The sequence below is a fragment of the Cydia fagiglandana genome, chromosome 2 (assembly GCF_963556715.1).
Source record: "Cydia fagiglandana chromosome 2, ilCydFagi1.1, whole genome shotgun sequence".
NCBI lineage: Eukaryota > Metazoa > Arthropoda > Insecta > Lepidoptera > Tortricidae > Cydia > Cydia fagiglandana.
The window spans coordinates 20,346,091-20,357,838 of NC_085933.1; positions in this window are offsets into that span (position 1 = coordinate 20,346,091).

The following is an 11,748-nucleotide window of genomic DNA, read 5'->3' on the forward strand; positions in this document are numbered from 1 at the left end:
AAATGCAAAGTGATGCAATACTTTTGCACGCGAGTGTAGTTTAGTAATAATGATACTAACCCCAATAGACTTGTAAGTCTGAAATAAATGATTTTTTTTTTTTTATTTATATCATTATATTCAGGGTCCGTAACTAACAGAATTCTGTTACTTGGCTGACACAGTTTATTTAAAATAAAATGTTATTATTTTTAGTTTCAAGCAATTTATTTTTATTTAGGTATTACTTTTCTAAAACGTACATGAATATTGTGCATCGCATCATCTTATCATAAACGTCATAAAATAAATATTTACCTATTATGTAAAACACCATTATTTACTAATCGTAGGTATATGTAGTTAGTTATAAAGTTGCTACTTTGCACAATTTAAACCTTTATGACCGGAGAGCCGTATAAAATGAAGCTCTTGCGTTAAATGCACCCCTTGTACGAGTAACTAGATTTTTATAACAATTAATTTTATACGGTTCCCCTGTATACTTAATCAATCATAAGCCAGCCAACCACACAATGAGGTTAGCCCATGTTAAACTGCAATATAACGGCGGTGTACCCGGTGATCGCTCCGATGGTCTGCAGCACTAGCCTGAACTGCAGTGGTACGCCACAGACTCGCACGCGGTCGAAGCGCGCCCGTTTCATCCGCGGCACATTCTTGCACAGTCGCCGAAAGTCCTCTGGGAAACATTTGAAAGTAATTTCATTAGTTCTGCTCTGATTTAAGGTTACAAAGACAAATATGTCAGTTAATTAATCGGCCACCAATTCGACATGTTTGGTTATGGCAGTTCATGCGTACAGAAAGGGATTTTTGTGGACTTGAAATTGTGTTCCTAGTTTGTACAAAATATATAAATTATAACATCTTTATACCTAAAGATGTTATAATTTATATATTTTGTAATAATGGTGTTCCGGACATTTAGGAGACTTCCGCGGAGCCTGACGTAACACATAATAAGTGGCCCTTTGACAGTTTATTGAGATGTAAGGGGTACACTAAGCAAATGCTGTCCTTGCCCGTGTCACCGGACGCACGCAGAGGCAGCACCCGCCGGGAGTAAGGACTATTGAGAATTGATGGAAATAAAATGTACAAGGCTATTGGGTGAAATCGATGAAGACTGGGCTATGTGATAAATTATTATAATTATAATTACCTGGGATTTCAATGGTAAGTAAATTATAACAAATTTCATCGGCTTTTTGCATGAGTATGTAGAAACGTCCGCAGGCGTAACAAACGAAAGACAAGAGTAGGATATTTTTAAATAACCATATATAAAGCGATACTTTTTCACGTCGCAGAAGAAACTAAAAAAAAAAGATTAGAAGAACTTAAAGCTTATTCAGACTACATTATTAAAGATGTACAGCGTGTAATTTTAACCCTTAAATGCATGGTTTATTCTCTTTGTCCTATATTAATATTAGTGCCACATTGTTTGCTGATTCTGGGAAAAAATAATAAATAAAATTAAAACATAGATTTTCACTGCTAAATAAGTGTTAGAAAATACATACAGTAATCATAATTTATGTAAATACCATTAGAAATTTACACTATTACTGATAGTAAAGATGAAATGAAAACGACCATCAATGAAAAGACCATCAAACTACATTTAAATTATAAAAACATAAACAATTTTCAGTATTTTGTAATTTCGAAATATCAATTAATGTCAATAGATGCTTACCGACAAAACACTTTGTTCAGGGGACTGTTTTTTTATATCTATATTAACTTGTAGATATAAAAGAGTGTGGATAATTAAACTCAATACATGGGAGGAAATCTGTAAATAAATAAACACAATTAATTTGTTTGATGATGGTGAAGTAGGTATATCTACCGTATTCTTTATAAACAAAATCTTTAATTCTGTACTAAAAAGTACGTAAACAAAATCAGTAAGTATCAACATACCGGGACTTTACAAACTTTTTTGTATATTTCAAAAGCATTGAAAATAAATTGGTATGTTTCAAATTTTCTGTTTCCGCATGGCATCTTATTATACTCCGCCGATTTAAGGAATGTTTCCCGATATTGCTGCATTTCATTTATCCACATTTTTAATTCTTGTTTAATAATCCACATCATACGATATGTGTATATTAGGTGAATATCGAAATACATCAAGGGAAAAATGTTTAATATCGATGCCACCGTATGTGTATTGTACGTAAACAAGTAAATAATAAAAAAATACACCACAATTGTAACCATTGAAATAATGTTCCTGGTTGTTAACTTTTTTAAGTGAATATCTACGTAATGCAATTTTTTTAAAGCTTTTTGAAGTTTTATAATGAGTGCGGTATTGTCCGTGGTATTTCTGACGTTAGCTAGGAATATAGCGATATACACACAGGAAAAATATAGATTGTCAATATATAATGACGTAACGATGAATGATATTATTGTATAACTTCCTGAATTGATTTTATGGAAGACCACAGAAGAGGTAAAACGATAAAAAATAATAATAAGACAACCAATTGTCGTCAGGAAAAATTTAACTTTGCGTAAACAGCTGATTGCAGTCACAAATCCGCCAGAAATTTCGTATTTTGGACACATCAACAAAGACAGAGGCAAATGCAATGGCTTGAGCATTTTTTCAAAGTTTTTATGTAAATAATTGGCAAACAGTGTATCTTTTTGAATGAATCCAACCATTTTTGTAAATATATTTATTAATTACTGTTTCGAATTAAAATACGTATTGTACATTTGAAAACAACTCATAGACTGACATAATTATGAGCCTTTGAAATGGTAATTTATCACTGTTGTAGTAAGTAATAAACTTAATGAAGTTGAAAAAAGCTTCGTTGATGATGTCAACCATTTAAGTATTAAATTGATATGTAATTACTGAAAAAAACGTTCATAGTACTGTATTATGAATAAACTAGCGACGCGCCGCGGCTTTTCACGGGTTCCACAAAACCGTAACAAATTATACACCATTATACTTAAGAATCACTTTATTGATTGGTGAATACCTACCGTATGAAAGTCCGTTCAATATATTTGGAGTTTATCGCGAACATACATACACACAGACAGACGCGGCAGGGAACTTAGTTAGTAAAATGATCTACTTACTTTCGAACTTTAGGTTATGTCAAATATTAGATATATCAGTGTCAAATGTGACGTTTCTCCAATCAGAATCGTCACTTACGTAAGCGATATTCGACGTTCATTTACTACTTTTGTCCGCAAATTCATAAATCTGATACCGTCAGGCCGACCTTATGAACCAGAGGGTTAAAGTACCTCGAGGTACCAAAACCCTCCAAGGTTACTCTGTCCACCCATGAAAACCTAATTTATTGAATTGATACATTCTTAAAAACAACATTATATGATTAAGCTGTTTTTGTGTAAGCTTTTAGTGTCTTAAGAATTTCTTAATTCAATAAAATGGGTTTTCGTGGGTGGACAAAGTAACCTTGCAGGGATGTAGAACAACGACCTTACGGTATACGCATATATTATTTAAACGAATACTTATTACAATAAGTCACTCAATAACTTAACATTATAATATTTGAAAATGTGTGTTAATAGTGTATTGTTGATGTAGGTAGTATTTCTTGATATTCTTAATAGTACATTATATTGATTGAGGTTATTTTTCTAGTAGGTAATTAATTATAAACCCATCATTGTAATCGTATGTATCTAAATAATATATAAATTAAGTATCGAAAAAGCAAGCGAAGTGAAGTTCTTACTTTTAACTGCAACTTCGGCTGACTAGGAGCACGTCCCGGCATTTTGTTGCTTTTTTTTTAATTTTCATACGTGTATTTTAAATAAAATTGAAAGTGGGATAGGGGAAAACCGGGACATGTTGAATTATTGAGGGTTCCCGGCACTTACTAGGTACTTATTAAAATAAGAAACTTGTAAATAAACCTTAACATTATTTTCGACATACGGAGCGGTTATTTTAAAAAGTATTCTCTTCTTCAATATTTTTTTTAAACCATAACCTTATTATTAAAGAGCTCTCAAAATAAATGGTGTGTCACATGTTGATATTATTTTTGTGTTAGTTACATGTATCCCCCTTTAAAAAAATATTGTTTAATTTAAAATCACAAAATAAACTTTCAAATGTTTAATTACATTCAAATGTACAAATGGAACCCTAAAAATTACTACTCTCTTTGCGTATTGAACTCCAATTATCAAAAAGATAATGTCATTTTCTAGTGCCATGCCTTATGGGAAACGGTCGCAGAGATAGTTCAGAGCCGGAAACCGCTACCAACTTTTAGTATGTTGTTGGGCATGTCATCGGGTCTCCAAAACTGCCGGGAGACGGCGGCGCCGGCCATCTACTTCAGCGGAATGACGTTATCAAAATGACTCCCGCTTCGTTGCGAATATTGCATACTGCACCCAAATTATGTATAGTACATACACGTGTGGGGTATTAACTGAAAGCCAATTAAATAAACTATATTTTATTCATACAAAGTGTATCAAAATATGCAACAGTTTAAGAAAAATTTACAAAATAATAAAAATTACGTAAAAAAATATTCGATTATTTAGGTTTTAAAACCAAACCAAAAGTCGGACGATAAAGCAATGTACTACAATATTAAAGATGACGTCTCAAGCCATACACTGATATCAATAAAATCAAAATTGAACCAAATATGTGGAAATTATGCATCAAAATGTAGATATTTGCCCATACAAATGCATAAAAGTTAAAAAAATCAAAATTGGTCATTTTCAGGATAATCCGCATAAGCTTCTAGTATGTTATTAGCAATATGACCTGGATTCTAAAACTGCCGGGAGACCATCTCTGTTGTTCCTCAGTTACAAATAATGACGTCATATAAATAATCACTGCCGAATTTCGTAAAATGTAAATTATAGCTATACCACGAGTCTCACATACACGTGAGTTACACGTAATGAAAGGTTATTAAATGTATTATGATTCACTTAAACATTGTTTGTAAAAAAAATGTACGGTTTCAGAGCTAGAAACAACGAAATACCACTTTTTATGGAAAAAGTAGATATGTATCAATTTTATAGCTAAAGTAAAACCGTCAAAATTATTTTGCATATAATATTTATAAAACTAGTTATTCAACTATATATCACAATTTAAATTTTACATTTCCGACAAAAACTGTGGTAGGTGTGGAAAAAAAACTAAAGCGCCCCAACAATTCTACCTTAATGCGCTCATATTATGCAAGGAATAGTTCTATTTATCGAGTATTAAATGAATGAACATTACATAAAATACATAAAAACGACATTTTCGAATGGAACCATAATTAAAAAAATAATAATTTACTTGATAAGTAAGCAATATACTGTTTCTTTAAGTACCTAATCTCCTCCTTTCAAAGTCGGTTAAAATGTAGCTTTTGTGACCTGGGCTACAAAAACAAATAAATTGACACCTCATTTATCAAAATCAGTTCAGTTGTTTCATGTAAAAAATACATAATTACATACGTAGATAGCAGCTCCTGCTGTAGTCGCGGTAAATATTAATATGAAATAGACTCTTATTGTCATGGCCTAACGCTACATTATTAGAGAAATGTAAAGTTACATGCCAGTAAGTAGGTACATGCCTAATACAACATGCCTTATCTCGGTAAATGCCATATCAGTTCACTTAATGCGATACATAATTATATATTTAAGCCTCGATTAGCCTTATACATACATACATACAGTCATACATAAATCACTGGCTCAGTGACCCAAAGAGGATCTTGACCTCTGACACAAAAGAGCGTCACTCTGCCCTATTCTGGGTAAGTTGGGTATTCTTATAAAAGTGGAATCTTGATTGGTGCAAGGGTTTCAAGGCTGAGCTGAGAAGGCTGGCAGAATTTTCCCTCTGAGCCTCCGAAATACAGGTCACCCCTCTGATCATTCGAAGCCTCCATAAGGCATCTTGCTAACTCATCGAGGCGACGCCCGGTAGGCCTGCTAACATCTACGGCCTGAGGGTTTCAACGTTAGATGCCAAGCCACGCCAGGCCATAATAGTAAAGGTCTAATTATTGAATTTTAATTTTTTGTCCGACTACGGCAGAATTTGCTATCTATGCGTGCATGTGTAGGTACTGTTTGCATGAAACTACTGAACTGATTTTGATAAATAAGGTGTCAATTTATTTGTCTTTGTAGCCCAGGTCACAAAAGCTACATTTTAACCGACTTTGGAAGGAGGAAATTAGGTACTTAAAGAAACAGTATATTGCTTACTTATCAAGTAAATTATTTTTTTTTTAATTATGGTTCCATTCGAAAATGTCGTTTTCATGTATTTTATGTAATGTTCATTCATTTAATACTCGATAAATAGATTCTTTGCATAATATGAGCGCATTAAGGTAGAATTGTTGGGGCGCTTTAGTTTTTTTTCCACACCTTCCACAGTTTTTGTCGGAAATGTAAAATTTAAATTGTGATATATAGTTGAATAACTAGTTTTATAAATATTATATGCAAAATAATTTTGACGGTTTTACTTTAGCTATAAAATTGATACATATCTACTTTTTCCATAAAAAGTGGTATTTCGTTGTTTCTAGCTCTGAAACCGTACATTTTTTTTACAAACAATGTTTAAGTGAATCATAATACATTTAATAACCTTTCATTACGTGTAACTCACGTGTATGTGAGACTCGTGGTATAGCTATAATTTACATTTTACGAAATTCGGCAGTGATTATTTATATGACGTCATTATTTCTAACTGAGGAACAACAGAGATGGTCTCCCGGCAGTTTTAGAATCCAGGTCATATTGCTAATAACATACTAGAAGCTTATGCGGATTATCCTGAAAATGACCAATTTTGATTTTTTTAACTTTTATGCATTTGTATGGGCAAATATCTACATTTTGATGCATAATTTCCACATATTTGGTTCAATTTTGATTTTATTGATATCAGTGTATGGCTTGAGACGTCATCTTTAATATTGTAGTACATTACTTTATCGTCCGACTTTTGGTTTGGTTGCAAAACCCAAATAATAGAATATTTTTTAACGTAATTTTTATTATTTTGTAAATTTTTCTTAAACTGTTGCATATTTTGATACACTTTGTATAAATAAAATATAGTTTATTTAATTGGCTTTCATTTAATACCCCACACGTGTATGTGCTATGCATAATTTGGGTGCAGTATGCAATATTCGCAACGAAGCGGGAGTCATTTTGATGACGTCATTCCGCTGAAGTAGATGGCCGGCGCCGCCGTCTCCCGGCAGTTTTGGAGACCCAATGCTATGCCCAACAACATACTAAAAGTTGGTAGCGGTTTCCGGCTCTGAACTATATTCCCATAAGGCATATGACTATTCTATTACACGATGACGTTCGATCTACACGAAAATAGAAGAACATTTTATAGAGCTCACAGCACGCTCACAGACTGTAAGTACTTATACATACCAGTATAACACACTATAAGAAGTTATACTAGAGTTAGACTAAGAGAAGTCTGCAATAATTCCATAGAAGTTTTAAAATTAGACTTACACTGCGTGTGCTATGACTATCAAAACCCATCAAAAACATTACATGTAAAAAGATGCAAGTCTCGCAGTGTAATTGTTCTACTACAAAAAAGGTTTGAGATGTTATGTGAAACCAAGTCGGTTATTTTAATCAGTGCCAGGGGGTGTTAAACCGTATCAATAAGATATCTTTAATTTTTAATACGTATAATTACTTAATACGTAGATTTGTTTCTTTTTAAAAATAAAGGAATGTCTCCTTTAAGTAAAATGAGCCAGCTTAAGGATTTAAGGTAGTTTCCCTCCAGGGCCCGACTTATCTTTCCACCCTGTATAACACTAATAAGGCTAAAATTTAATTACTACTTTTAAATAGGTAGGGACAGTTGCCATCAGATATATAGGAGCGGCCAATGTGTTCACAATATCTAAACACGCACTCTCATCAGCATCATTGGCCACTTCATCTGATATAGATGCTTGCTGCGGCGCTTGTGGGTTTATGGGGTCCCGCATCGCCGTTGATGGCTATAAAGTCCTATAGCAGCGCGGCATTTAATAGAGGCGTGTCCAGATATTAGTGAGCGCCATGACCGTTCCGGTAGGTATATCTGATGGCAACTGTACAAATATATATGCAGTCCATTAACTCTTCAGAGCTAGTTATGCCTGAGGACACTTGCCAGAACAGTGGAACAAGGTCAAGGTATTATTTATACCAAAGGCTGGGTGGAAGGATTACGCTTTAGCCAAGTCCTTCAGACCGATCAGCCTCTCCTCGTTCCTCCTTAAAACCTTGGAAAAGGTAAGATAAAGATAAGTATATCAGGGAGAGCTGTCTTCTGAGAAAACCCATACACGACAGCCAACATGCTTACCGCAGGGGCAGATCTACAGAGACTGCCTTGCTGGAGCTAGTTAACAGAGTGGAAAGGGCCTTGGAAGACAAGGACATAGCCATGTCGGCCTTCTTAGATATTGAGGGCGCCTTTGATAATACACCCATTCGGACACTGGTGGAAGGGCTTAGCGCCAAGGAGGTGGATTCCACCACTGTCCGCTGGGTGCAAAGCATGCTCTCAAGCTGAGTGGTTAGGCTAGACTTGCTTAACACTACACTCGAAGTGGCCACTGTGAGAGGCTGCCCGCAGGGAGGTGTCCTATCTCCCTTGCTCTGGACTCTCGCGGTGGATGGACTTCTGCACAAGATGGCGGAACTCCGAATCGACACTCAGGGGTACGCAGACGACCTTGTTGTGACGGTGAGGGGCAACTGCCAAAGTACTTTATCAGACCTTATGCAGAGGGCTCTCAACACCATAAATACATGGTGCGGAGAGAATGAATTGTCTATCAATGCAGATAAGACAATTATAGTACCATTCACGAACAAGAGGAAACTGGACAAACTTAAACCGCTTGTCATGAATGGTAAAACTATTCCGTTCTCAACAGAGGTCAAATATCTGGGGGTAACACTGGACCAGAAACTGACCTGGAACAAACATGTGGACGGAACCATACAAAAGGCCAGATCAGCCTTGGCAATATGCTGTCGTTTAGCAGGCAACAGATGGGGTCTAAAACCCAAAATTGCCTTATGGCTGTACACATCCATAGTGAGGCCGATAGTGTCTTACGCCTCTGTAGCATGGTACAGGAAAACGACGCAGAAGGTAACAGTGATGAAGCTTGGCAGCCTTCAAAGAGCTGCCTGTGTCATCGTCACTGGGGCCATGTCATCCTCCCCGACGGCAGCCCTAGAAGCCATACTAAATCTACCGCCCCTCCACTTACATCTAGAATTGGAGGCGAGATCTAGTATGCTTAGAATAGCGGGCGCGAGGAGAGGTAATTGGTTATCGCAAACTCTGAGACTGTTTAAGGAATCAGTGTACGATATTCCTGTTCTTGGGATGCCATCCGACACTATGTCACCCAAATTTTGTCCACTCAAACTTTACTCAGTGGAAATCCCCAAACGGGAGGACTGGTCAAACAGTCAAATCAAGTGGAAAGAAGGAAGCCTGAGGTGGTACACTGATGGCTCCAAATCCGGATCTGAAGTAGGCTGCGGAATATACGGTGAAGCGCCTAGGAAAAGTATCAGCTTAAACCTAGGACGTTTTTGCTCTATATTCCAGGCAGAGGTATACGCCATTCTGGAATGTGCGTCAATCAATCTGCAAAGCAACTACGGCAACCATACTATCTATATCCATTCGGATAGCCAGGCGGCACTCTTAGCCCTAACCTCCGATGTCACCACATCGAGGCTGGTTGAGAACTGCAGGCAACTATTGAACAACCTTGGAGCCAGGAACAAGGTTGTTCTACGTTGGGTCCCGGGGCATGCGGGTGTCGTAGGAAACGAGAAGGCCGACGAACTCGCGCGAGCAGGGGCTAAGGGGAAGAACTACAGTCCTGAGCCCTTTTGTGGTATCCCCAAAAGCCTAACGCGGCTCACCCTAAAGACCTACTGTCACTACAAAACCATTCAACTCTGGAGAGAAACAACAGGTTTGAACCATTCCAAAGCGCTTATCAAGGCCTTCAACAAAAAGGCGTCCTCGAACGCCTTAGCGCTGTCTAGGAACCAACTGCGCAACTTGGTAAGGGTGCTTACCGGGCACTGCGGCCTAAATAAGCACATGCACACCATGGGGAAACGTGACATAGGGCGGTGCAGACTCTGCATGGAGGCAGAGGAGACGCCCTTACACATCCTCACAGAGTGCCCTTGCCTAATGCGTATCTCGTGACCTAATCTTGGGCGGACACATATTACGCCCGGAGGAGGTAAAGTCTCTCGAAACCAAAAAGATCCTGCAGCTATTTGAAGTTGCAGGGTTGGATCGAGAGTTGTAGTAGGTGGCGATCACAATAGATCAGGAATGGTCGCAGTGATACATAGGCTTTGGAGCCTTCATCATCATCATCTCAGCCATAAGACGTCCACTGCTGAACATAGGCCTCCCCCTTGGACCTCCATACGTGCCGGTTGGAAGCGACCCGCATCCAGCGTCTTCCGGCGACCTTAACAAGATCGTCTGTCCATCTTGTGGGTGGACGTCCTACGCTGCGCTTGCTAGTCCGTGGTCTCCACTCGAGCACTTTTCGACCCCATCGGCCATCTTCTCTGCGTGCAATGTGGCCTGCCCATTGCCACTTCAGCTTGCTAATCCGGTGGGCTATGTCGGTGGCTTTAGTTCCTAGTTCCTGACTAGTAGTTGGAGCCTTATATAGCCCCTAATAAAGAAGAAGAAGAAGAAGAACTCTTAGAATGCCATTCTGGTTTCTGGTTGGAAACATACCTATTTCGATTGTCGACGGTGCCACGCGAATGTGCAAATGCAATTCTGCTTTCTTAATAACTCATAAAACTTTTTAACTTACCTTAATATTTTATATAATGAACAATGATAAGCTAAACATTTTTTATTTGACTTTTGGTTAATGTTAGAATTCCTCCAGCGACATTTTAAAACAGAATGTCACACCTCCAATCCTTTAAGTATACTTTTGTCAGAAAGAGCCTAACGGCTTATATGGATTTTTATTTTATTTTATTATTTAGATTGCTATATCTAAATAATTCGAAATAAATGAAAAAATAATGACAATATTATTAATGACATTCTATATCAACATATTCAGGGTTCCGTAACTAACAGAATTCTGTTACTTGGCTGACACAGTTTATTTACAATAAAATGTTATTATTTAGTTTTAAGCAATTTATTTTTATTTAGGTACTACTTTTCTAAAACGTACATGAATATTGCGCATCGCATCATCATATCATAAACATCGTGAAATAAATATTTAGCTATTATGTAAAACACCATTATTTACTAATCGTAGGTATATGTAGTTAGTTATAAAGTTGCTACTTTGCACAATTTAAACCTTTATGACCGGAGAGCCGTATAAAATGTAGCTCTTGCGTTAAATGCACCCCTTGTACGAGTAACTAGATTTTTATAACAATTAATTTTATACGGTTCCCCTGTATACTTAATCAATCATAAGCCAGCCAACCACACAATGAGGTTAGCCCATGTTAAACTGCAATATAACGGCGGTGTACCCGGTGATCGCTCCGATGGTCTGCAGCACTAGCCTGAACTGCAGTGGTACGCCACAGACTCGCACGCGGTCGAAGCGCGCCCGTTTCATCCGCGGCACATTCTTG